Genomic DNA, 26,873 nt, shown 5'->3' on the forward strand with positions numbered 1-26,873 from the left:
CATCTAAGGGTATTCTCAGTTCACTAGACTATAAGCTCCATGATGGCAGAGATTCTAATTTTTTTTCTCCACTGAATGACTAGTGCCAAGCACCAAGCACATCCTGGCACTTAATTTAGGATCTCAGATACATCTATACTTAATACATGAACTCTAATTTCTTCTTACCCAAGTAACCAGATATATTTGCAGAAATGAAAAGAGTAAACAAGCCAACTGCTGAGCCACTTCACTGGATTTGTACAACGCAAACTCATTGTTCAGACCTAGGAAATGTGTATAACATGGGTGGGGATTGGTTTTCTCTCGCTACCACAATGTAGTGTTAGATTGGCACAATACTATAATCACAAGAGTAGGTTGTAACAATCGCACCAAGGATACCCCAGGAAGGGACCCACAGCTCAGAGATTAACTATCTAAGACCAAGAGGCCTAATATCGGCAAAGCCCCCTGGAACCCACACGGTTCCACGGGAAACATAGGAGTGAGCATGGGAAAGCATAGGAGAGAATGTCACCAGCACACAGCCAAAAGGAGGGCTGCTCCTTACAGGGACACTGAGAAAGTGAAGGATTTGGGGGCCTAGGGTTCATTTGTTTTACCAAATTGCCTGAAATTGGGCCCAAGAAGACATGGGGGAAACCAATAAAGATGCATATTCTAATTTGTCCAGCACATTTTAAATAGTTGCTAAATAATATTTTTCCAAAAATATTTTACAAATAATATTATAAATAACATTTATTTTTAAAAATACTAATTCCTGTCTATTAATAGATGCCTATATAGGTGCAATCATGAGTTAATTTCTTTACTTTTCTAAATTCAGTCTCTTTATCTGGAAAATTAGAATAATAAGAATAGTAATAATAATAACTTACCTCATGTAGATGCTGACAGAATTAAATATGAAGTTCCCTTAAAGTGCTTTGCACAGCATTTGACTTATATGCTCAAAAAGTGTTACACTGTTACTACTATTAAATAGTAGTTTAATATAGATTTTTTAATAATCTAGAAATCTGGTTTCTAACTTCAGAAATTTCAAAGAGTAGCTACAATGTTATTCCCTTTGTGTTTAACACTAAGAGGTTCCCACCACTACTCACTATCAGATAAAAGCGAATCCATTAAATCTTCTTACAGCATTCTTAAACATCTGGTATTTGACATTACTCTCTTAAAAACAAGACCAAAATAAAACACAGTATCTTTACTTATGCATGGCCTGTAAAGACACACTGTGTCTTTAGTGATCCCCCTCAAATTTAGCATTGCAGTATCCCAGGAAAGCAATTAATTTCTTGTTCTGTTTTACTTCTTTAAAGGAATTCTGTATTAGGTTACTATGGATGGAGTAAACCTAGGACTGAGTCAGTTACTTCAGTATGTCTTTTTCAGTTACTGCAGTATTTAAGTCTGTTCCTCTGTATTTTGTTCAGAGACATACTTCTTTTAAAGCAACCAACACAAATTAAAACAGAAATAGCTTGTAGTCAACAGATTTATGACACCTAGACAAAACTCTGCAAACTATTTCAGACCTACACTTCAGCTTAAATAGTAAAATTTGGGGATCTGTGTACTCTGAACAATTCTATGCTTTGCCTTTTTTTTTTTTTTTTTCTCTTTAGATAGAGTCTCGCTCTGTCACTCAGGCTGGAGTGCCAGCGGCAGGATCTCGGCTCACTACAACCTCTGTCTTCTGGGTTCAAGTGATTCTTGGGTCTCAGCCTCTCGAGTAGCTGGGATTATAGGCAACTGTCACCATGCCTGCTTAATTTTTGTATTTTTAATAGAGATGGGGTTTCACCATGTTGGCCAGGCTGGTCTTGAACTCCTGACTTCAGGAGATCTGCCCTCCCTGGCCTCCCAAAGTGCTGGAATTATAGCCATGAACCACTGCACCTGGCCTAAACACATCGATTCTTTAATAAAGTTTTACTTTCATTTTACGCAAATAGCATTGGCCAGAGTATCTCTGAGAGAATGGATATGCCAAACACATAAAGGTATTATTAATACAGAATTCTAGCCTTAACCTAGGCAAGTCATAATTCATTTATCAACATCTGACATTATTGTATTACTACTTGTGCGACTTTGATAACAATATTTTATTCTCTATGGTTTCAGAATATCTTTCATATGATGTTATCATATCAGTGTACATCAAACCACAGATATGAATAGCATGGTATTTCTATACAGTACTCTTGGCAGAAAACCAGTAACTTTCACTTTGTTATAGGAAATGAAGTGTAGTCCGTGTCCCAGTGGAAGGAGAGACACAAACTGACCCATAAAAATGACCAGATCAATGACACAGCAATGTGCTCTAAAGGGGTAGTCATTGTATAAAATTTCCACCAACTAACCAATCAATCAAATGCTTAGGGAGCACTCAGTAAATGCAGGCCATGAATGCTCTTCTTTCTAGTCTTTTTCAGTGGAAGTGTCAAAGTCATGCAATTTTACAGAAATAATTTTCCCCATGGACCGCTCTATGTTTTGACCATGACCACATAAGAACCTTGAGTTCTGTTCATTCTTTTCGGTTATAAAAGCTGTGTCTAGACTACTAGTTCAATTTTCTTGCCCTATGATTTTGCTGCAATGACCAAACAGCATGAAAGATTGTTTTATTACTTTATGGCAGCTTAATTTTCCTTTGATGGTTTTCTGCATGAATTTTCCAGGGGAAATGACATTTTTTTAAAAAAGAAAAATGCTTGACTACTGCAGCAAGACCAAAGGTGGATAATTTAGTATAAATTAATGAGCATCATTAATAACAATTTAAAATACAACCTCCAAAAAATATTAATACATAGAGTGAAACAAATATGGTAATAGAATGGCAGCCTAAACCCACCCACTGTGAAAAGTAGTTTATCACTTTATTAATTGTAAACCTTTTTCTCAGGAATATTTTCTGGAGTAGCTATCAGATATTATTGAAATAATTTAAGTTAGAATAATAACTTACTAGAATGCTATAACAGTGATTTCAAATTTTATACAATATTTTATTTATATACATATATATATGAGAAAGTCAATTCTGATTTAAATGTAACACACAAACACTAAGGGTCATGGCTCCTATTTAAATGAAACCATGTGTTAATATATTTTTTATTTAATGGCAACTTCACAGGCAAATTTAACCTTCAATTTTTACCTGGGATTTTTAGTATAATGAAATGTACACAATATTCCTGTTAATTTACCTCTATTTCTATGTTATTTAAAAGTAAACATATTATATGTGAACCAAGAGCATATTTAAAATATCAAGATTTTTGTAATATCTAACTGCCAAAGGGAGGTAAGAATATAGACCATGGAGAGACAAGAGCCAATGGCCACAATGAAATCTAATGAGGGTTAGAGCTCCAAATGCCAGAAATAGGTTAAGAACATGGAAATATGTCAGAAGAGATGTTCTGTTAGGATTACTAAACCATTTTGCCTTGAGGTTCTTTCCCTCAAGTTGCTCAGTGATATGATTAGAATCTGAGGGGTTCAGGTTTGGCTGAGTGACATATAACACAAGAGTTCACTCCTAATAGATGAGGACCCAAGGGCCTGAGTCAGAAGCCAGGCAGAACCTGAGAAGAGTTTCTGAAATGGTGTCTCAATTATCAGCCTTAGCTAGTTATCCCCATCATTAGCCATGTACATCGGACTATCTTATATCTTCTATATGACTAAAGAATTATCCAATTAATTGAGCCAAGAGGGGAAGGGCCTTCCTATCTGAAGTGCTAAATAACTGCTGGTCTTTAAAGATGTTAATGAGATGATTAAACTTTCAATTTTTTTTTTTTTTTTTTTTTTTTGCCTATTTTTGTCTAGATTTTAACCTTTGAATTTAACCTGTTTCTTTTCCAGGTAAAATTTAAGCCAGGACATTACATTCAAATGACAACCTTTTTTTTTTTTTTAGATGGAGTCTCGCATGGTCACCCAGGCTGGAGTGCAATGGTGCTATCTCGGCTCACTGCAATTTCCGCCTCCCAGGTTCATACAATTTTCCTGCCTCAGCCTCCCGAGTAGCTGGAATTACAGGCGCACACCACCACACCCAGCTAATTTTTTGTATTTTTAGTAGACACCAGGTTTCACTATGTTGGTCAGACTGGTCTTGAACTCTTGACCTCGTGATCTGCCCACCTTGGCCTCCCAAAGTACTGGGATTACAGGCGTGAGCCACCACACCCACCCTCCAATGACTATTTCTATAAGAATATTCTTCCAAGTTTTCTGTAATCATCTCTTATCATTTGTGCTGGCAAGATGCTTTTACCATATATATGAATATACATACATATGAATTATTTTTCACAAATTTAACATACGCTAACCCAGGCTTAGGGTTTTGACATCAGCACCTTGTCTCAATTAACACCACTTGTTTGCATGACCCTGTATAGCAATCCTAGACTTGAACTTCTGTTTTAAATTGCTAAATAAATGCCTAAGAATAGGTGGATGATGGATAAGAAGTCATTTATATCTTGCTATTTCTTACCAAATACATTAAGTATCTTAGAGAAAATAATTTTGTAGCACTCAATAATGTCACAGTCATTTTCAATAAATTAGGGAAGTGTAGTCCTAGCTTTAAAAATCCTGTGAGCTCGGGCCAGGCATGGTGGCTGATGCCTGTAATCCCAGCACTTTAGGAGGCTGAGGCAGGTGGATCATGAGGTTAGGAGTTCAAGATCAACCTGGCCAAGATGGTGAAACCCCATCTCTACTAAAAATAAAAAAAATTAGCTGGGCGTGGTGGCAGGCGTCTGTAATCCCAGCTACTCAGGAGGCTGAGGCAGAGAATTGCTTGAACCCAGGAGGCGGAGGTTGCAGTGAGCCAAGATCATGCCACTGCATTCCAGCCTGGGCAACTGAGCAAGACTCCATCAAAAAACAAACAAACAAACAAACAAAAAGCACACACACAAAGAAAGAAAGAAAGAAAAATCCTTGAGTTTGAACTCTTTGCGATATTTTGGAAGTGCAGACCCAGCCCGTAAAAGCTGAATAAAAGCCTGACTTGTAAGTAGTAGAGAGAATTCAAGACGGCTTTAAGTTAAAATGGGAAATTATCAGATAACAGTAAAAAAAAAAAAAAAAAAAAGTCAAAATACAGATACCCCTCTTCCTTCCCTCTCTAAGAAAGAAGGATACAGGCTAATTTGGGAACCAAGTTTTTATTATGTTGTTTGAAGTAATGGGAAATAATAAACTGATTTATTAATCTATATCAGTTTGTTGGAGAGAGAAGAATGGACAAAAAGACCAATGAAGAGAGATATTGGGCGGGAGAGTGTTTTAGTGAGCTAGAGGGAGTTGCTTAGAAAGAGAAGAGGGTTATAAAAACTGAATTTGGCAAAAAATTTATTGTGTATTGAGGATGCTAATTCCCCCTTTGCTGCCTTTTTGTTTGCGCTCTCCCTTCCCCTACCAAAAAAAAAAAAAAAAAAAACTATATTAAAAATTCCAACTCCTATTCACGACTTGGGGAATCAGATCTGTTGTTTACTGGACGAAGAGGGGATTGAGTGTTTTGTTCGTTTATTTATTTACTTGCTTAATACAACATAATGCTCAGCTTTCTCTCTAAGGGTTCATTTCTACCTAGGTCCCCTGCTATGCCTGGCTCAAGCCCTCATGGCTGGGGTTAGGTTCCCTTGCCCGAGTTTGCTTCTGGGGCCAGCCAGTGAAGAGTGGTGGTCATTGGTAGCAAAGCAAAATCAGATTTAGAGTAAAAGTGCATGAAGTTTCTATTAGGAGAGAGGGCAAACTCAAGAGTGTTCATTCAATTTCATGGATCTGGAGTGAAAAGTGGTAAAAGTTCATGGCCACCATTATCCATCAAATGATTTTCAATTCAGGTTTTCAGCACTGGGCTTCAAAACCACTCACCTCGTTTCCAACTTGCAGTGACTGCCACTTTCTTGGAGAAAGTTGCCATTTCCTCAGCATTTTCTTCTGTCCCCTGAATCTGTCTGTTCCAACCCAGATCACTTAAGAAATTTGTAGTATCTACTAGTCCCAGGAGTCTGAGTTGACATTTGGGCACATGTTTCTGACTAGATATTTTCAAAATCAACGTAAGACTCAAATTTTTTTGTTTTCTTTCCAGTTTGTATACTTTCCCTCATGAGCCATATTCTACATAATTGAGGGCTTTTTATTGACAAATGGCTTAAAATGTTGTTTCAGTGGCTTTGAAACAACAAAATGCCCTATTAAAATCTGTCCATGAGGTAAGGTTTCCCTTAATTAAAAACTGAGTACACCTGGCACATTTCTTATTTTGCTCTTGACACAACAAATGTGTAGATTTACCAATAAATCACGTAATTGGAAAAATTTGGATACCATTTTGTGGATGGCATCTTTGCTTTTTATAGCCTGCTACAAATACAGTTGAAAGTTCTTTACCTTAAATGACACAAAACTGTTCTAAAATTGGCTGTTGGGCTGACCTACACGGGACTGAGGGAAGGAATCTAGAAACAGAAACATTACAAAATACTAAACTGAAGAAGACAGATTAAGCATAACCTTTCTACTCAACCATGTCATCTTCCTCCCTTTCTTCTCAATTCTTTATTTAGATTCAAAGTAAACCTTCCTTCTTCTGCAGTATTTGGATCACAAGGGCATAAATAGTTATGGCTTTATATGTGAAGGTTAAATACAGCTCTGTATCCAAACTCTGTTCAGGAGAAATAGTTCAGGTTCAGCTGGGACATTGTTAAAACCTAGGGGTACTAAACACACCATGACAACCCCCAAAATAGGAAATGGTAGAAAATGCATCTATTTTTTGTTGCTGTTCTTTTAAACCCTATCAATGAGAGATGACAAGATGCTATTTGGTTATTATTTATCAGTGTAGTGCAGTTTTAGTGTGAAACTAATCCATGTTCAATGGGAGTCCACTGTGTCTGGCCTGGACTGGCAGAATAGTGAGTGAGACTTAATAGTAAGGAATCTCTCCTAAAGAAAAAAGAGGTGGATGGCAAGAGAAGTCCAAGGATACCAGGATGATGAAAGAGAAAGACACCTTTTTGTATGCTGTTCTTACATTCCACAGGCTCCCCTTCCACTCCGGGTTTTAGGTCAAAAGCTAAAACAATACTAAAACATTTTTTTCTAGTTATATGTGAGAGGTTGAGATGATAATATTACACTAGAAAAAACAATAAAATAAAGAAGGATTTTGCCTACTGAAGTGAAAAAATCCAATTTATTTTTGACTTATTCAGGCTTTGGAAAACCAAAGAGATGACAGGCCCTGGGTAGGACAGTGACTGGTACAGCGGGATGTGCACCAGCAGTTTCAGTTTCAGCAGCTGCAGGAGGAGAAGCAGGTACAGCATGAATCTCAGTGTCCCTGACCCTGGACATGGCACCTCAGCACAGACACAGGCAGCTGCAGCAGCAGGACCGATGCCACATGGAGCCCAGGGGCAGAGTGCCTTTGGTGGGCACGAGCAGTGGTGTACATCAGCAGCAGATGGCCATGGGGGACTCCAGCAGAAGTAGAGTAAACAGTGAATAGTTGTAACAAGTATGAGAGGATTGTACTTATGCATACATAGGAAATGCTCTCTGAGACAAAGGGAGCATTTGGGGCCATCACAATGATGAGCAATGCTACTGAAATTTAATGGATAAAGGCCACAAATAGATTTGTACCTTGTGCAAGATAGATCTGGTATTTCTTTGGAATGCACTGGTAAGATATAAAGTCTAACATTTGTTCAAATGGTTAGGCATTCATTCTCATACCAAAACAGCTGCTAGTATGCTGAGTATCACCCTGTGCAACAACACATTGTCCCCTGTCCCACATCACTTTTGAATGTCTCAGTGGATACTGATGTGGATGAAAAGCCAGTTGGTAATTATTTGAACCTAGAGCTTGATGTGGTTTTCCATATAAACTCAGTTTTACTCATTTTAATCAGTTTTATTATACACTGAATTTTGCAGAAATGAAATTCCATGGCCAAGCAAGGGAACACTAAGCTTTGCTTTATTTGTGACTTTCTCCAGAGTTGTTTCCATTTTGGAAAGGCACATCACCAATGGCAATGTGACCTATGGAATCTTAGTTTCCCTCTATGATACAACCACAGCAATTTGAATTTGTAGCTGTCACATTCAGGGTGATTCTAAAGATGAGTGGAAGCATCTGACTATTTCATTACACCCTATGGTGCCATCATGCATAAATACTTACATATTGAAATACATGTTGTTATATTATAAATTACTTTCACCTTAATTTTCCTTTATAATAGAGTTGGGGTATTATACTAGTTTGTTAAAATTATGTGAATAGGCGAGTTATAGATATTTCATTCTGATCAACTAAGTGTCAATGAATATATATCTATTTTCAAAAGAGAATTTGGAGTCTGATAGGAATGAGAGAATTGCTTTATGATGACTCAGTAGTGGTCAGTGACAGGATGTTAAGGGGAAGGAGCCTGAAAATAGCAAATGTAGGTAGAGGCAAAGAAATATTTTTGTAATGATTTTAGAATCCAAGTTCTATCTCCAGGTTAGTGAGTCTTAAAAATGTAAGTCTCACCAAACTAGATTAAAGTTGTAGCTACTAATTATAACTAACAATATATCTAGTATTATAAATAACAATATATCTAATATAACAATATAACTAATAATATATCTAATTATAATTAGATACTTATCAAAAAAACAATCATAATACTCAACATTTATGGGGTGCTCACTCTGTGCATTGTTCCAAGTACTTGAAACGTATTAACTCATTCTGTCCTCTTAGCAACCCTAGGAGACAGAGTCATGACCATCCCTACATTGTAGACAGAAAGCTGAAGCACAGAATACAGCCCCATACCATCCTGAAAGTGCTCAATCTCGTCTGATTTCAGAAGTTAAGCAGGGTCGGGCCTGGTTAGTACTTAGATGGAAGAAAAGCAAAGCACAGAGAAGGTACAACTTGCCCAAGGACACTGGGATATCAAGTGGTCAGGACAGGATTTACACATATGCAGCCTGACTCCATCTGTACCTCCCGCTATCCTCCAGCACCTGTGCAATCAGGTCAAAGCAATTACTCATTCTGAAAACTATTTTCAACAACCATTAATTCCACAGAAATCATATATTTCCCATAAAATATAATTTGGCTGTACTTGCATTCATTAATTAACATTCCCAGATTGCTACTATACAAACCAGTTTGGCAGCACAATCAGTGAATTCTAAAGACATCATAAACCCTCCCAAGAAGACCAGAAGAACAGCTTCAAAAAGCTAGGACAACTAATTCTTGGCCCTTCCAAGTGCCCCATGCAGGAGGGGGCCACTATTATTCTGGAGGCCGAGACCTAATGCTGGTGGCTACACCCACATCTGACTCATCACGGATCCCAGGCATAAGACTGCACTGTGAGGTCTGCACTGGTAAATTTTCTACGCTGCCTAGAAAGGCTGTAGATGGTTTGAGGAGCTGAGTCTGGAGGAGGAACATGAGAAAAGAGGTAACAGAAAAGGGTAAGGAGGACCCTCAAGGAGGAGAGTGCCAGTGAGAGCTGAGGACTGGAGCTTCTGACTCTCCCAGTGCTGGTCATTCCCATCTGCTGCTGAATGCCCTATACAGACACTAAGACAAAGCAAGACAAAGACAGACAATCTTCTGCCTTCAGCACATTCACTTAACTTCTGCTTATGCATAAGTATTATTATAAATAAGAAATTTAAGGGATCATTTTAGTTGATGAAAGAAAAATAAATAATAATAGAATAGGTAAATTCAGCTTCTCATTAGGCCTAGCTGTAACAATTTTCTTTAAATAGCTCCTTTCTTATTTTCTTATTTATAAGACAGACTTAAAATACAGTATAGTGGTTCAAGTTTCTCATAAAGTTATAGCATAATACTTTAGATACGGATATGCTGCTTTATAGCTGTGTAGCCCAGAAGTTCTTGGAGGCTTCATTTACTCATCTAAAAAAGGCATGAACATATCTGTCTTATAGATGGTTATCCTACAGATGGTTTAAAGAAGGAAGTGTATAAAGTGCCTGACATAGTGTCTGACATATAAGTTAAAATTTTAATGTCATCTCCTACTATTTTTTTAGGCTAATCTATCTATAAAATAATCCTGCAGCATAACATCGTAAAGCCCACCATAATTAACTAGAAAACAAACCAAAAACAAGTACTAATTATGTTTTCTCATTATACTCAACCCCTAAGTTGTACTTACTTGCCTATTTCTTTCTAACTCAGAATACCTCAAAAAAGCACATTATATATTACTGTGACAGCTTTATGTTGAGGTAGAAAACAGAAACCCTAATTCAATTGCTTTCCACAAATCAATCCATGGATATCCAGAGTAATATAGACATAATCTCTTATATATTACTTTCATAGATTCATAATATTCTTTTATAAAGCATTTTCATAACTCTATAAGAAAAGAATGGTCAGTTTAATTATTTCCATTTTACAAGTCTAGAAAAGCAGCTCAAATGGGCTAAGGACTTTTCCCAAAGTTACATGACTATGTTTAGCAGCTAGGTGGAACTGGAATTCGGTGGCTGCAGGCCTGGGCCATAGGATTCCTGATTTCTGCCATCACTTTAAATTCCTTCCTTCAGGGTTAAAATTCATATCAGAATATACATACATACATTCTCATAGATGCTCAGAAATAGGTGAGGCAAAATGGGCCATGAAAAAGCCCTCTCAGCTAATATGAATGAATTAACTGCTATAGAAGGTTGAAAGAAGGAAGTGTATAAAGTGCCTGACACAGTGTTTGACATACAATAAGTTCAACAAATTAATGTTCTCTCTTGTTATTATTTTAGGGTAACTTATCTATAAAATAATCCTGCAGCATAAATTATAAAGCCCACCATAACTATCTATAAAACAAGCCAAAAGTGAGTACTAATTATGATTGTTGACTGTACTCAATCTCTAAGTTGCACTTACTTGCCTATCTTTCTAAATCAGAGTACCTCCTTTTGGGCAAAAGTTGGCCTTCTCAAATGCAACACATTTGCTTGTGAAATGACTATCAACACTGGTATTGCACAGCTGCTCTAACCCTATGATGTTAATGAAAGTGACGCAGAAGAGAAGAGAAAGTTCCATATTTCACCATTAGATGGTGCTAGGAGAAGTTGAAAGAAAATGGTCTTAAAAGTTATTGATGCAATGAATCACAGGATTTGAATGGGGTTTTTCTATATAATAGAGTTCATGCTTCTCTCCCAGAAAGGAGCACACCCAACCCATCAAAGAGTAAAACATCTTCCAAAGCTACCCCATTTATTCAGTTAATTATACTTCTGCCAAGACATGCTCCTTTCTAACCACAATTTCAAATGCAAATGGAAGACTCTAAGATTCTATTAAGGAAAATGAAAGTATTGCACTTTGTTTATAGTTTGCTGCAACTCTCATTTTGAGTCTTTATCAACATATTTTTCAACAGGATGTGTCAGATTGGAAGAGGCTAAATGCCTGTGACAATGCATTGATCCTAATAATATTAATTATTATGGTTAAAATGAAAAGTAAGTTCAAGAGACTAGTCATAACAAGTATTGCCTTTCCATGATTAACATGTTATATAGCATACAATTTATGGATTTCTGTGCATTTCAGCTAATGCATCACTTTAGTGGGCTTTTATTTTCTAATATTGATGATACGTTGCAAATCAAAAATCAGTGCATGGCCCTGGACTTCTGTGAAAATAAATGAAAACAGCCTTGAGCACTGCAAACTTACTAATACTGTTCTTTTATAACACTTGTAAGTTTCTTGTTGTTCAATATCTCTCTCTACCACCAGAAGGAGACTGGAAGAGTGATCGTCTTGAAGTTCAATACAGTATATCCCCCAACACCAAACTCTCTCTCTCCCTGTCAATCTCTTTCTCTCTGGGTATATGTATGTGTGTATGTGTGTGTAAAATAAACAGGTTTTTTTAAATGCATAAATAAAAATAAAAATTACAGTACAGTATAGTTTCTCTTTCACTTATTGGGTTTATTCACAAAGCAGGTATGTAAATTTTAGGGTGAATTTTCACCACCTCAGCAGCTAACTCCTGGAACTTGATTGTACTCTGTACCCTTAACCCAGTCCTTGTAATCCCCAGGCAGAGCCCCTGATGGCTTCAAAATAAAAAGTTTGACCACTTCTGCAAAAATTTTCTCATCTATTTTAAAGCAAGCAATGTGTTTTAGAAATCTGATCCAGGTTTCAGATTAACTGCTTATATTTCTGTTGCAAACATAGTGGCTCAGGAAGAATTTATATGGGGCAAATACCATATCACAATCACTGGGCGATGTATTAGTTGAGGAAGATCCAAACAACTGTAGTATACTTTATTTGATAGTATACTTTATTTCTGCAGACTATATGGCGAGACATGGAATATGTCTACATACAAATAAGAATAAATTATTGATTAATAGACTCAGGTTAGGTGAACAGGATAACCAAATCTGCAAAGTAAAAATATGGTATACTCAGTGTTTATCATGTAATGCAGAGAAATCCAGTATCAATTGCTTAAAGTTATGTTTTAGCCAGTTGTTTTGGTATTATACAGACACACTTCTACGCATCTATGTTTACCATCTACATGAGTAAATGGGCCTGCTGGAGAGACTTAGATCACAAAAGTGAATATCTTTCTTTTACTTCTTCCTTTTTGATCTACTGAAAATCAGAATTAGTTGTCAGAATCCTACAAATTATCAGTGTGCTACCCAATGTTGTCCCTAATTTCTAGTGGCATTTGGCACAAGATGACAAACTCTGTAAGTGAAATAAAAAACAGAAATGTAACATTTACCAAATCAGTTCAACACTGGGGTGTTCGAAATTCACTCTACCAAAGAGCAGAGGGGTTATTCGGCTTTCTCAGCCAGTCAGTCTTTTGCACAACTTCAGAGACGTCAGCAAACCGCCAAATGTTTTCTGGAAAATGGACTTTCAAACTGGCCTGATGCCAAATAAGCAAAGTATAAAGCTATGAGCAACACAGGAGCAAGAGACACCTTTGGCTCAGTGAGCTTGGTCTAGTGTTTTGTGAGACAAAGACCAAGCATGGCACAGAAAGGCAATTCTACATATAGACCAGCAGACGGGCACTTGGGTAGCCAATGGGCAGTATCAGAGTACTTGGTGCTGAAGGGAAGGAAAGATTAATATTTCCTTACCTTAAAATGATTTTGAAAGGACTACGTCTGCCTAAGAATTCCATGGGCTTTACCATAAGCAGTCAACAAACATTTTTTAAATACCTCAACTAGGCCGGGCGCTGTGGCTCCCGCCTGTAATCCCAGCACTTCGGGAGGCCGAGACAGGCGGATCATGAGGTCAGGAGATTGAGACCATCCTGCCTAACACGATGAAATCCCGTCTCTACTAAAAATACAAAAAATTAGCCCGGCGTAATGGCGGGCGCCTGTAGTTCCAACTACTCGGGAGGCGGAGGCAGGAGAATGGGGTGAACCCGGGAGGCGGAGCTTGCAGTGAGCCGAGGTCGCGCCACTGCACTCCAGCCTGGGCGACAGAGCGACTCCGTCTCAAAAAAAAAAAAATCCACCTCTACTAATACATATCTGTTGTCTTTGTCCAGTATCTCTTCTTTGGGGATCTGTTCTCCCCTTTCCATGTGATATCATGAATCTGCCACTCACAGCCTTGTCTTCTCCACCCATCCCTGGCTGCTATGAGCTGAATTATGTTCCTCCCCCATATTTATATGTTGAAGTCCTAACCTCCAGTACCTGGGAATATGGCTGTATGTGAAGATAGGGCCTTTAAAGAGTAGTTAAGGTGAAATGAAATCACTTGAGTGTGCCCTAATCCAATATGGTTGATGTCCTGAGGAGAATAGGACACAGACATAGGCTTGCCCATAAAGAAAAGAGCATGTGGGAATATTCCAAGGTGGCAGTCATCTGCAAGTCAAAGAGAGAGGCCCCAGAAGAAAGCAGCTCTGCTTATCTTAGACTCACCTTATCTTAGACTTCCAGCCTCCAGAACTGTGGAAATGAAATTTCTTTTGTTTAAGCCACCCAGTCTGTGGTACTTTGTTATGGCAGCCCTAGCAAACTAATCCAGTGCCCATGGGAGCAGCCTCAGCCCAACCATTTACAGGAGCTATTCTCCCGGTCACAGTGTTGAGCAGAGTGGGCTGATGACACATGTTGGTCTCTCAGTTTGGAGGGGAAAGGGAAGTGGCTGCATTTCTGAACAGGGAGTACCTGGCAGTCATCTTCTCCATCATGTGGAGAAAGCCCATCTGCATAAAGAGCGAATGAGGCCAACCATACAGAAATAGGATATATGCAATTCAAGCATAAAATGATCAGGGTTTCAACTAGTATGTCAATAATAGAAGCCTTCCCCCCCCCCCCCCGCCCCCGCCCCGGAGACAGGATCTCATATTGCCCAGGCTGGTCTCAAACTCCTGGTCTCAAGCAGTCCTCCTGCTTCAGCCTCCCCAGTAGGTAGGATCACAAGTACATGCTACTGCTCCACCTGGCTAGAAGAGTCATTTACTTCAAAACTAAGAAATGACTTACAAAAATGTAATGCTCCGCTAAAAATTAAAAAACAAATCAGGCCAGGTTCGGTGGCTCACACCTGTAATCCCAGCACTTTGGGAGGCCAACGAGGGTGGATCACGAGGTCAAGAGATTGAGACCATCCTGGCCAACATGGTGAAACCCCGTCTCTACTGAAAATACAACAATTAGCTGGGTGTGGTGGTACACACCTGTAGTACCAGCTACTCGGGAGACTGAGGCAGTAGAATCACGGGAACCCAGGAGGCAGAGGGTGCAATGACAGGAGATTGCGCCACTGTACTCCAGTCTGGTGACAGAGTGAGACTCCATCTCAAAAACAAAAACAATGTAATCCCAGCACTTTGGCAGGCCGAGACGGGCGGATCATGAAGTCAGGAGATCGAGACCATCCTGGCTAACACAGTGAAACCCCGTCTGTACTAAAAAAAATACAAAAAAACTAGCCGGGCACAGTGGTGGGTGCCTGTAGTCCCAGCTACTCAGGAGGCTGAGGCAGGAGAATGGCGTAAACCTAGGAGGCGGAGCTTGCAGTGAGCTGAGATCGCGCCAATGCACTCCAGCCTGGGCGGCAGAGCGAGACTCCGTCTCACACACATACAAAAATCATAAAGTAGTATGAAGTAAAAAGTAAGAAGTGAAAAATAAATCAAAGTACTAAACAACGGAGTGCAAAAAGAAAAAAACTAACTGAGCAAGGTAAATTCTAATTACTTCTGAGGATACTCTAAGCCTCAAAGTGAGGTGTAAAAACCACTTTAAAAATAATAATTTGATTATATAAAAATTTTAAACCTGTGTGAGCCTAGAAATACCATAAACGAAGGTAAAAGAAAAGCATATATTTACATTTAACAAAATTAATATGTTTGTAAATATGTAAGTGTATCTATTTTAAGACAAAGCATATTGTTAATATACACTGTAAACACATATTGTATAAATGGAAAAATATATAAAATATATTAATACACATATATATAATATACACATTATTGAGCCTACTTTCCTTTCTATTATTTTTAACTCAACAATACGGTTGGAACATTTTTATAACATTAAATGTAGATCTCCATTATTTATAATGTCTTCATAGTTACCCACCAATAAATGTGCAATGATTTATTCACACTTGAATTATGTAGCATTCTAGTATGTAAAAATTGCACATGAATCGAAAGGTATGTAATTTCACTAAACACATGTTTTTGCTTTCTTTTTGCTTATCTGTATTTTCTATTCTTTTCATAATGAATGTGTCTTACTGTTTAATAAAGGCATAATAAAAACAAAAGCTAAAAGGAATGAAAAAATGCATGTTCAATCATTTTTAAAATTTGACTTCCATTTTCTTTTTTTTTTTTTGAGACGGAGTCTCACTCTGTCGCCCAGGCTGGAGTGCAGTGGCCAGATCTCAGCTCACTGCAAGCTCCGTCTCCTGGGTTCACGCCATTCTCCTGCCTCAGCCTCCCGAGTAGCTGGGACTACAGGCGCCCGCCACCTCGCCCGGCTAGTTTTTTTGTATTTTTAGTAGAGACGGGGTTTCACCGTGTTAGCCAGGATGGTCTCGATCTCCTGACCTCGTGATCCGCCCGTCTCGGCCTCCCAAAGTGCTGGGATTACAGGCTTGAGCCACCGCGCCCGGCCTACTTCCATTTTCATTAACTTCCTTCTCATGGATGGCCAGAAACCTAAAAAGGATACAGGAAGGAAAAAGAAGAACATGTCTACTAAGTTCCATTTTTGATAAATAGAGAGAATCACAAAAAAAGTGGGGGTAGAAAATATACCCACCCCCACCGATTGCTGTTAATCTATTCTAGAGTTCCTTATCTGGAGTCATTATTTTCAGACTGAACTCTCCCAAGTTTCATAGGGGATGGAGTGGTGTCAAGCAGGAGTCTCCAGGGGCCACCAGGAGAAATTTTAAAAAGGGCAAAGGGGAGGATAAAGGGGAGGGGATCCTACCCTTTATCACAGTCATTCTATTTCTTTCATGGTTATATGGGACTTCTGAGTATTTTTTAAAGTTTAGAGCTTTAAAAAAATCCACCAATATCCACTGCAATGTAGATCAACGTTCTTTCTTTCTGATTTAGGTTTTTCTGGCTATATATCATACACCCTCACTTTTTTCTTTACAAGATCCATGGAGAAGAAAAGCTAAGGCCCGATAGTCAGCAAGAAATAGCAGATTTATTCCCTTTTCCCTGAATACAGAACCATCAAGATGAAGACACTGCCCAGAGAGCTAATCTATAAGAAGTACTAAATAAGTACTGGATAAGAAGAGAAAGAAAATTCTCACCATTGTGTTCCTATTCCATCCTCTGGCAGTCAGCACTTAGCTTCTCCTCAAATGAAAGGTGAACAAATACTTAAAGACTTGGGTTGAAATGTACAAAACTATGAGTCTGCCTGAAAAAATTACTTGTTCATCTCCAGACCACATGCATAAGGATCAACCAACCACGTGAGGAAGGGTCAAACCTGTCCTTTTAGATAGCAGTAACAGTCTCTCGGCTGCAATGGTAACCACCCAGAAATTGATCCTGTATTATGAAATGTGTTGCTATCTTTCTACCTAGTTTATGGATAATATTAAAACTAGTTCTCTAGTTCTTTCACACATGTAGAAAGCTTATTATTTAAAATGTGTAATTATATCTCGCAGGAGTGAGGAATTATATTTTTGATTTATCCTACCCTTGTTATTTGCCCCATAGCATCAGCTCAATATCAAGCTCATAATGCATACATAGAAAAATCAGTCCAGGCATTGCCAAAACTCTCTGATAATTGGCAGTGGTCCCCTTCCATAACTCTGGCCCCCATCATTAGCATGTTTCATTCAAAATCATTATTACTATTATATATTAGGGACTATGACCATGTACTAAATTTGAAAAGTGAAAAAATAATGTCCCACCCTCAGGGCATCTCAGTCCTTGTGGGGAGACAAACACATACAAATACAGCTGAATCTTGAACACGGGTTTGAACTGTATGGGTTTACAAATATGCAGATTGTTTTTTCAATAAATATATTGGGAAAAATTTTGGAAATTTGCAATAATTTTAAAAAAATCTCAAAGTTGAACCACACAGTGAAGTAATGTTTTAAAAATTAAGAAAAAGTTAGATATGCCATGAAATTGTAAAATATATGTAGATTTCAGTCTATTTTATCACTTACTATCATGCAATGTACACAAATCTTATAAAAAGTTAAAATTTATTGGTGAGTGGATCACCTGAGGTCAGGAGTTCGAGACCAGCCTGACCAATATGATGAAACCCTGTCTCTACTAAAAATAACAAAAATCAGCCAGGCATGGCAGCACATGCCTGTAATCCCAGCTACCTGGGAGGCTGAGACAGGAGAACTGCTTGAACTGGGAGGCGGAAGTTGCAGTGAGATCGCGCCACTGCACTCCAGCCTAAGTGACAGAGCAAGGCTCTGTCTCAAAAAAAAAAAAAAAAAAAAAAAATTATAAAAACGTTATACACACGAACATATTGAGACCATGTGTGGCAGAGTAGAGCGAAAGGTAAACAAATGTAAAAATGCAGTATTAAATCATAACTGCATAAAATTAGCGGTAGTACACACCATACTACTGTAATAAGTTTGTAGCCATCTCCTGTTGTTATTGCAGTGAGCACAAGTATTTCCAGTGTTTGCTTAAAATGCCTTGTGATGCTAATCATCTTCTCCTGAGCAGTTTGTCAGACAAGCAAATTGTGCATTGCCGTAAAAACTAAAAAAAAAGAAAAAAAAACTCCTGTTGTTCCTGTGTATTTTTCATCATGTTTAATGCCATGCTGTAACCTTGAATAACACTGTAGGACTCATACAAAGTACCTCTAGTACTGTTGAAAATGCTCCCAAGAAATACACAAATCCACAATGTTACAAAACAATGTTGAATTCCTTGATGTGTACCATAGATTGAGGTCTGTAGCTGCAGTTGCCCACCGTTTCTGAATAAATGAATCCAGCATACAGACCATGATAAACAAAAGTAAATAAAATTCATAAAGCCATCACTAAAGCCACACAAGCAGATGTGAAAACATTGCATTTTTTGTGAAACACCTTTTTATCTTGTATTGAAAACGCAGCTTTTATGTGAGTAGAGGATTGCTAAAAAAAAAAAAAAAAAAAAAAAAAAAAAAAAAAAAAAAAAGGCGTGCCTGCAGACTCTAATGTGATTCAAGAGAAAGCAAAGTCATTATATGACAACTTGAAGCAAGAGAAAGGTAAAGGATCTAAAGGTGAGATTTTAATGCTAGCAAAGGATGGCTTAATAATTTCAAAAAGAAGTTTGGCTTAAAAAATGTCAGGGTAACAGGAGAAGCATTTTCTACCAACCAAGAGGCAGCAGACGAGTTCCCAGACACCAGTAAGAAAATCATTGAGGAGAAATGATATCTGCCTGAATAAGTTTTTAATGCAGATGAAGATGCCCTCAAAAAAAAAAAAAAAAAAAAAAAGCCACAAAGGAAATTTATTAGTAAGGAAGTGAAGTGAGCACTAGGATTTAAGGCAGGGAAGAGTAGGCTAACTCAACTCTTTTGTGCAAGGGAAGTTGGGTTTAAGATCAGGTCTGTCCTTATAAAGCTTCTAACCCCTGAGCCTTGATGGGCAAAGATAAATGCCAGCTGCCAGTCTTTTGGCTATACAACAAGGCCTGGACAAGAACCCCTTTTCTGGATTGATTCCATCAATGCTTTGTTCCTGAAGTCAGGAAGTACCATGCCAGTAAGAAACTGCTTCTGAAGTTCTTTTCACATTGGACAATGACCCTGATCACACAGAACTGCATGAGCTCTACACTTTGAAGGCATCAAAGTGGTCTACTTGCCCTCAAACACAATGTCTCTAATTCAGCCTCCAAATCAGGGGGTCATAGGATCTTTAAGGCTCATTATATACAGTACTCTATGGAAAGGATTGTCAGTGCTATGGAAGAGAACTCCAACAGAGAGAACATCATGAAAATCTGGAAGGATTACACCATTGAAGATGCCACTGTTGCTATAGAAAAAGCCATGAAAACCATCAGCCCAAAAGAATAAATATCTGCTGGAGAAAACTGTGTCCCAATGTTGTACGTGGCTTTCCAGGATTAATGAGAGAGCCAGTCAAGGAAATTGTGAAATAAAATTTGTGGATTTGGCAAAAAAAAAAAAAAGGGAAGAGGTGAAGGGTTTCAAGATATGGATCTTGGAGAAATTTAAGAGTGAATAGACACCACACCAGAAGGATTAACAAAAGACGACTTGAAGTATTCAGGATTTCATGGAGATGAGTCCTTCCAAACAAGTACTAGATCATGAAGAAGATGTAGAAGAAGCAGCGCCAGAAAACAAGTTGACATAGACAACCTGGAAGAAGGGTTCGCATTACACAAGGGGGCTTTTGACTTCTTTTACAACATGAGCCCTTCTATGTTATGGGCACTGAAGCTAAGGTAAACTGTAGAAGGACTGGTGTTACATAGAAACATTTTTAGAGAAATGAAAAAGCAAAAAAGTCAGACAGAAATTATGATATATTTTGTAAAGTTACACTGAGTGTGCCTGCCTCTGCCTCCTCTTCCCCCTCCTCCACCACCCCTGCCTATCCCTCCCCCCAAGGCAGCAGAACCAAACCTTCCTCTTTTTCCACCTCTTCAGTCTACTCAGCATGAAGATGATAAGGATGAAGACCTTCATGATGATCCACTTCCACTTAATAAACAGTGAATGTATTTTCTCTTCCTTATGGTTTTCTTAATAACATATTGTTTTCTCTAGTTTATTTTATTATAAAAATACAGTATATAATACATATAGCATACAAAGTATTTGTTAATTGACTGTTTATTTTATCAGTATGGCTTCAGTCATCAGTAGGCCATTAATAGTTAAGTTTTGAGGGAATCAAAAGTTATGGGCAAATCTTCAAGTTCATGGGGTGTCAGTGCTTCTAACGCTTTCACTGTTCAAGGGTCAACTGTGCACCAAAGCCACATTGTGACACTGCTACAATGGAGGCTTTTCAAGGTATAATAAGAACACAGAGGAAACATAGTGTAAATCTATCTTAGCAAATTAGGTAGACTTCACTCTGAAGATACTCAAGTCAATGTCTAAAAAAACAAGTTTAAATTTTTTGTATGAAATGTATACACAAAAACATTTCTAGTAATTATCATTGGTTGGGATACTCATTTTCATATATATACATATATATTTCATTTTAAAACCAATATGCTCAAATCGGAAGAAATGTGTCTGTGATCTGCCACGTGACTTCTCTTAAGCCTATGGTTGACTGACAAATTAATGCTCTATTTCCCACTGTCTGATTTGTCTATTTCAACGAACAACTGGAAAAAACTCTAGGGATACTTTCTTCTATAAACCACATCTCAACCATCAGCACATTCTGCTGGTTCTTCTTTTAAAATACATCCCGATCGTGGAGGTGCAGGGTTCCTCTACCCACACTGAATTGAACAGAGCATTAGGAACTACAATTTAGTTCCATCAGCCTCAGAATACATGGAAGTTTATCTTAGATTCTTCTATACTATGAATGCTAGGAGTAGTTCTTAAATTTTTTTGGTATGAATTTTCCTAAGTATTTTAGAGGGTAATTGAATGCGGTTAATTCAGTGGCCACTAGCCAATTTTCTTGGTGGCGGTGGTAGTTGAGCTGACAATTGCAGAATTAGTGTGATTTGTTTTTTCTATTTTAGTAAGTGAGGAAGGCATCCTAGGGGAAGAGAACAGCACACTGTGCAATTTACTACCATGTTTTTTGTGTGTAGGAAAAGAGAAATCAGAATTTAGAATTGGTTGGTGGCTTAAGCGCTAGTGTGAAAGAATGTTCCAGGTGTTTCTAACTCAGCTGACAGATTAAATGGTCCAGGCTTGGTAGCAAAGAAATTGTGATTTGAAAAATGACTGTTGGACTTGGGTAAAGTGACAGAATTAAGATTACCAAAAACGTCATCTGAGTTTCCAAGATTGGTGGTGTTGAAGGAATGAGGAAGCCCAAAAGAATGTGATTATAAAGTGGTGAGTAAGTTTGAGCTTCCAGAGACAAAGCTGTGGGTGATAAAATTATTGAGCAGGGCTACAGAGGTGGGTGGCTGAAGCTGAAAAGAAATGAGGTCATGGATAAATTCAAAGAGCTATGAGATTAGGCTGATGAAATTAAAGGACCATCTTTACAGATGTCGAAACTGACAAGAATGATTGCAGATTTGAAATGGAGAGGAAGAAATTAACCCATGTGATAAGTTTCTTATCAAATATGTTGGATGAACCAGGCATGGTGGCCTGCTCCTGTAGTCTCAGCCACTTGTGAGGTGGAGGCAGAAGGATCACTTGAACCCAGAAGTTTAAGGCCAGCCTAGGCAATATAGTGAGACCTCATCTCAAAAGAAATAATAGTAATAAAAAAGAGCTGAATGGTTCAAAAGTTGGTAGATGATAGTAAGAAAAAGTAGCAAAGACATGTTGAAAATCCCTGCTAATACCAGAGAGTAAAGTTTTAATTAAAACACCCAGCTTCATTGTCATCCTTGGCTAGCAAAATTTCTGTTTTGTGAGGGAAAATGGAAGCTAGAGTTACCAAGGGCTACGGGAATGTGTGAGGGAAAGGAGTATAGGAAAGCATGTGAATGAGGAAGTGGGAGAAGAAGGACTAGAGCACTGGATGAGATCTGAATCCTAATGGTTACTGAATTTTACAGGGATAAGAAACATGAGAAAATTTATCCAGAGGTTTCCAACCTTGCTGAGAGAGATGTGTCAGTGAGGCCACTTGCTCCTGTCTTGTACTTTCCTGTATCTTCAACTCTTCTCTTCTTGGAGACCAAATGGCTTTTGCTAAATAAAGTCTCTACATTTGATGGCAGACCAAATACTGAAAAGGTACACGTTATCTGGCCTCTAAAGCTTCTGAATTTGTTAGGAAATTTCTTATGTCACATGCCAAGGCCCTGTGAGCATTTGGGCTTATCGTTCCTATTCTAGATAAAATCTGTCCCTGGATTATGTCAGAACATCAAAGAGTTGATGACCTGGGCTGTACTGTTTCAGTCCCTAAACAGACTTATGTGAGCAGACCTAATAAACTTCCTTCAGTTATTGATGAAATGGTGGGAGGAAGACCAATCTGGCTAGAGTCTGGATAATAGAATGGACTGGATTATTTAGGAGCAAGAAAGGAAGTGAGAAGAATATGAGAGACTGCTGAGTTGGACTAGGTTGGTCATGGTAGAGATGGAGAAAAGTGGATGAATTCGGTAAGCTTTGGGGATGGATGGCTTACTGATGAATTAAATGGAAATTTGAATGCACTTCCAGAAATCCTACCAATTAGAAATTCATTGGGTTTACAAGCTGCTTTTATAAAAATGCAAATACATCTAAGAGGCTTATAACTGGGGTGAGGGTATAATTTAGTCTGAATTAGTTCCATCAGCTTACTTTCTGCTATTACCTAGTTGAAGTCAGTCATACTAAAGAGATGAGAATTTTACTTGGGGATGGAATGTTTTACATAAGGAATATAATCATGTTTGGTACAGAGGTGAGATTCTTTGGAATGACAGAAGCATTAAGGAGCCCACACAATCCACAGAGAGGGGGTATCAGGATTTGAGAACACAGAGAACAAGCAAACTTTAACCTTCTCTGAAAGTTTGCTAGAATATTAGACCTGGGATATTAAGAGCAATCATCAGTGCCACCTAAAATAAATAACTATTATTGGTCAATGTTTAAAAATTATTTTAACTGTATTATTTTGAAGACATATTTTATATTTGGTAGTAAATACTACCTATAATTTTTAAAGCTCCACTGTTTTTGATACAACAAAAGGTGTTATATTTTACCTATTATTTTCCTTTTTCTTTATGTACTCACATGCTACTTATTTTAATGAGGACACAAATCCTAAAATGTTCAAAATGCTATCTTTGAATACAAATCCCAGTATATTTCAAGCTTCACATGAAGGTCAGCACTCAGAGCTAAGATAAAACTACTGGAAAGAATGAGTTATGGCCAAAATTGGGCACACTTTTAACCAGGATTTTTTGGATGGCGATGCTGTACTAAAAAGAACAAAAACAACAGCTCACAACCCAAGCAAAACAGTTCTCTTATGTTTTCTTTTATATTTGTCTTCCAAATATGGTGAAAAATTCCCTTTTATCAAAATGAGCAAACTTAATAAAAAGCAACAAAAAACATTAGCAACAAATTTGGGCCAACTAAAAACTATGAAACTTTTTTTTCAAAAGGCAAAGCATTAAATGGCAAGATAAAAAAAAATCTTTGTGCTAGCCAGTAAAAATTTCATGGGTGTGTGCCCTTCAATGTGAGTCACAAGTCTAATGTCAGGTACACTCTGGCTATGGAATGGAACAGACTGTGTTAGCCTTACGTGCTATCTCCAACCACTCCTCCTCCTGCCTCACTTGCGTGGGTTCCAGCCACATTTACCAGCGTGATCGTCTCTCCTTTCTTAGCATTCCTGTCTGTACCTACTACTGAAGATAAAGTCCATGGCAAGTCTATATGGGGAAAAGGCACAGCAGAATTATGAGATTTCAGCATTATTGATCATTGCCAAACTTTGTATTTTTAGAGATAAGAAAACTGCAGTACAAGTAAGTTTTAAATCTTGCTCAGAATTATACAATGACTAAGACTCAGAGCTAGGACTTGTTAGGTATTCCTCTCTGAAATTGTTGGAAACACTGCTATATCTATCTTTCATATTCCTGCACATTTTGCAAACAGAGGCACTGACCACATTTGTTTTGAACTAGCTTTTCAAAGATATTTATATAGTGGAAAGCCTTGAAAAATAGAGATGGTGCCTCACTCCAAAGCAAAGGAACATTTATTTTTTTGTCCAGTATAATAAATATAATGTCTCCCTCTGGGGCAAAGGGTAGGCATACTCACTGCACATTATAAAGATTCAAACTTCCTAAGCTCTGGGTTCCTCTCTTGAAATGCAAACCACTCAGTATAGTTGATTGGTTCTAGGACCGCACCCCACCCTTCCGCCCCCTGGTCATGGATACTAAAATCCACAGGTGCTCAAGTCCCTGATATAAAATGATGTCATATAATCTACGCAATCCTCCTGTATATTTTAAGTCATCTTTCGATTACTTATAATACCTAACACAATGCCTGCACATTGCTTCATTCCCGTGGATTCAATGTAATACTCAGCATGCAGCAAATTCAAGTTTTGCTTTTTGGAACTTCGTGAGATTATTTTTCCTAATACTTCTATCCATGGTTGATTGAATCCAGAGATGTGGAACCCACAGATACAAAGGGCCTACATGCTTCAGTGAACTGGTACATGTGCTGATAGTTGGCTTACCTTTATTGCTGTAAATAAAAAAGTCATTGGTCTCTGACCTAGGCATCTCATGTCTTCTACCAATACCCATGAAACTGCGGCAGGTTGACCTGTGAGCTTGTGAGAGGGGTTAAGATCTCAAACCTTTCACAGTTTTTGACCGAAAGATAAAATCTTAGTGATAATTTATCATATAAAGGGAGAAAACATTAAGTATTCCAGGGCCTTTTGCCTCTAGAATTTTGCCTGCTTGACTTTTCAAATCTAGGGTAATCCAGTTACCATTATTTGGACATCATGTGTAAGGAATAATAAATAATATGCTTTATTCTTCAAATTAAGTTATACATACACACATATACAATCTATCTGACTTTTAAAATTAAACCTATGAAATGGGTCTTCTTAACTCCACTTTGTGGATTAAAAAAACAAAAAACAAAAAACCCCTGAAGTCACACAGCGAATAGGTGGCAGAGCTAAAAATCTTTGGTTCCAAAATTTGTGTTTTGTCAACCTCCAAATGATACACAGCTTAAAATTATACAAGACATTTTGGCTTTAAATATAATGTCTACATTATATAATATTATGTTTAGTTTTACCATCATACTTTTATAATCATACCATATATTTAGGTACTGACATGTTGCTACCTAATCTGTATTCAATATTAAATATTCAGCCTTCATGACAAATAAAATTTTAATTTTGTGAATACTGAATTTATTATATGATATATTTATACCAACAGTCCACAACAAAAGCTACTATTTATAAAACTTAGATCAGAAAATCATGCTGCAGACATTTCTTTAAAGCTACACATCTAAGAAAATTATCTTCATCTAGAGAAAGATAACATGATGGTAGAAATAATTCCACTTAAAAAACTGCATTCTGTGAAACTATCTTGTTAGTCACAGAGATAAATACAAAATTAATGCACTAGACAGAGTGTAGAAAGAACTACAAATGCCTAGAACTTATAGATGTTTTTGAGAATAAAAAATGTTTGAAGCAAAAGAAGACAGAAAATACTTCTTAGTTTTATGGACGTAAAACGTAAAATGTAAATTTATATAGAATTGTTTGGTGGAACTTTTTAAAAAACTGGTAATCTATTTCTGACCATAAACAGCTTTTCATTTGTATGATATTATTGCGTTAAGTACAAAGCCAAAGAAACTTAATGTTCTGAATCAACCATTCTGAAATGTAAATAGCAACAAAGAAAAACACACTTTTAAATTTGTAGGTTCTGGTCAAAATGTAAAAATAACTTCTTCAGATTGCCTTTTCTAAAGAATTTCTGGATATTTTAATATTGCATTAATGAGAATAGTTATTTTATTTGCTTCTCCCCAAAACATTACTTTTTTTATATGATTAAAAATCTCTCCAGCTAGAACTTACAAAAACAAAAAAACACTCAGCTTATGTAGTCCATTATAATTGTCATATAAAACAATAACTACAGAACCAAATTTACATGGCTCTTTAGATAGGTATCTTAAATTGAAAGTTGAATTGAGATTTATTATTTTATTTTAATTCTCAGTAAATATCAGTCGATGACTGTAATCTTCACAGTGGAACATGCCAGTGTGGTTTATGTTTGGAGTGGGAGCAGAAACCCCAATGGGAAAGCTGATGGATTAAAATCGATTATTTGTTTCCTGATGTAACTAGGAGACAAATTAACACAAAACAAAATTAAAGCTATGCAGATCTAAGTTTTAATTATGTAGTAAAGAACTTTCTGGGAGCATAAACTATTAAACATTAAATGTATTTAAAACAAGAAATTTGAGGAATCCTTTCACCG

General features: G+C 37.4%; 1 protein-coding gene across 7 annotated transcripts in view; it reads right to left on the bottom strand.

The window, feature by feature from the left end:
- CPED1 (cadherin like and PC-esterase domain containing 1) overlaps window positions 1-26,873 on the bottom strand; it is a 308,960-nt gene that overhangs the window by 207,103 nt on the left and 74,984 nt on the right. The window lies entirely within an intron of this gene.

The sequence above is a fragment of the Papio anubis genome, chromosome 4 (assembly GCF_008728515.1).
Source record: "Papio anubis isolate 15944 chromosome 4, Panubis1.0, whole genome shotgun sequence".
Lineage (NCBI taxonomy): Eukaryota > Metazoa > Chordata > Mammalia > Primates > Cercopithecidae > Papio > Papio anubis.